We start from the raw sequence: 2286 nt of genomic DNA on the forward strand, positions 1-2286 counted from the left end.
GGCATTGCAAGGTTAAGCTTGCATGGGAGCCCTTCGAGACTTAGACTGATGGAAAATTAATTCCTCGTCTCCTACCTGAAACGTTAGTGTCTTACCCCCGACATCAATCACTGCACGAGCACTGAATAAAAATGGTCATGTTTGTGCAGTTAAATTTAGTCAAACCAAGTCTCTTAGCAAGAGACAAAGGTAAGATGCTCACGCTAGCACCAAGATCGCATAGCGCGTTATCAATCAAATGGGTACCTATGTGACATGGAATTGAGAAGCTACCCGGGTCTGACTGTTTAGGAGGTAACTTATTTTGAACTAGGGCAGTCCCTACCTCGGTCAAAGCTACCGTCTCATGATCATTAATATGCCTCTTACGTGATAAAATTTCTTTCATAAATTTTAAATAAGAGGGTACCTGTGTCAGCAACTCGGCGAATGGGACAGTGACTTGTAAGCTTTTCAGGAGTTCGGCAAATTTACCGAACTGTTGATTGGCCTTCATGCTCTGTAATTGCCTCGGGAAGGGCACGATAATAGGTATTTCTAGCCCTTTGTTTCTTTCTTCCAACGTATCAGCTGGATCAAGCTCTTTATCACTCGATCGAGACTTTTTGCCTCTCGATCGAGTCCTTCCAGGTGAAATTTCACTCGATCGAGCACTAGCAGGCTCTTGATCGAGGTCTTCATTATCAGCATTGATCGATCGAGCAAAATTATCTCTCGATCGAACAGATTCCTCGGCAGTTTTACTCGATCGAGCTGTTTGGACTTCTCGATCGAGCTCTTCATTATCCAGTTCACTCGATCGAGTAATATTTCCACTCGATCGAACACTTTCAATATCAGTTTTACTCGATCGACCCCCTGAAACTAGTCGATCGAGTATTTTCTTCATGGTTACCTCCTTTTCAGCAACTAATGACTGTTCATCGTCATTAACATCCTTCGTCGGGTCTGATATGCCATCTGAAATCGACAAATTTGGTCCTTCATATGAACGACCACTTCTCAAATTAATCAAATTCACCGTCTCATGTGGATTCTTCTCAGATTGAGACGGCAAATGACCCGGTTTCCTCGTGGACTGGTTCGCGACTAACTGAGCAACTTGAGTTTCAAGTGACTTGATGGATGCTTCTTTCTGTTGGTCACTTAGTTGCCATTGCTTTGTCAACGACTGCAGCATTGACTTTAGCTCACCTAGCTCACTTACCCCAGTTGAAGATAATGCTCATTGATTCGGTGGAGGAAAAGAAGGAGGCTTTTGGAAGCCTTGTTGAGCCTTATGAGGCGGAACATATGGATGTTGCTGCTGCGGTGGAGGAGTGGGATTAAGAACATTTTGACTTGTCCACCTCAAATTGGGATGGACTGCCCCTTGGTTGTTGTAATAAGAACCTCCTCCTTGCCTGTATTGTTGAAAAGCAAGGACTTGTTCTTTCTCAGTAAGACAGTCAATAGCAGTATGACCATCATCGCTTCCACACCTCTCACAAGTTACAGTTTCCTGTCTAATCAACAGATGAACCGTCTGTTGATCTCCAGCAGATTGCAGTTCCAATCTATCAAACCGGGCATTCATGGCTTCTAGCTGAGCCACAACTGCCTTATCATCCGAATGGACTGTTCGAATAACATCCCATGGGTTCCCATATTCAACACAATGGGTCGCTATTTCCTCAATAATGCCCCATCCCTTATCATCATCAATATTTTTCCGAAATCTTCCGTTGGATGAGGCGTCAAGTATAGCTCTGTGGTCATCGTACAACCCATTATAAAATTGGGTGCACAAAAACGACTGATCGAAATCATGGTGAGGAAGAGACCTCACTAACTTCTTGAACCAACACCAAGCTTCATAGAATGTCTCATCAGGTGCCTGCTTGAAACTAGTAATCGTACCCCTCAACTGATTAGTGTGTTGTGGAGGGAAATATCTTTTGTAGAAGGCAAGTGCGAGAGTCTCCCAGTTGGTGATACCAGCAACAGTGCGGTCAAGATCAGTCAAACACTCATGGGCTGAGTCAGTCAAAGAGAAAGGAAACAACAGTTCCTTTATCTTGTCTTGAGTTACTCCCTTTGTAGCGGGAATAGTAGAGCAATAATCAGTAAACACCTCCATATGCTTCCTTGGGTCTTCACCCGCCACACCCCTATACAAATTCCTCTCCACCAGATTTATGTAGGACGGTCTGATATCAAAGGTGTTGTCGTCCTCAGTATGGAGGTTGAAACCTTTAGGAATCGAAGATGCTTTAGGCTCCGAGTGACTTGCAATATTCGGCATCT

General features: G+C 44.0%; 1 non-coding gene across 1 annotated transcript; it reads left to right on the forward strand.

Annotated features, from left to right (window-relative positions):
- The first annotated feature begins 1802 nt into the window (after positions 1-1802).
- On the forward strand, positions 1803-1908 carry LOC141588898 (small nucleolar RNA R71). The gene has a single exon (XR_012519864.1). It is a non-coding gene; the product is annotated as a small nucleolar RNA R71 (small nucleolar RNA).
- The last annotated feature ends 378 nt before the right edge of the window (positions 1909-2286 follow it).

The sequence above is a fragment of the Silene latifolia genome, chromosome 6, assembly GCF_048544455.1.
Source record: "Silene latifolia isolate original U9 population chromosome 6, ASM4854445v1, whole genome shotgun sequence".
Classification (NCBI taxonomy): Eukaryota; Viridiplantae; Streptophyta; class Magnoliopsida; order Caryophyllales; family Caryophyllaceae; genus Silene; species Silene latifolia.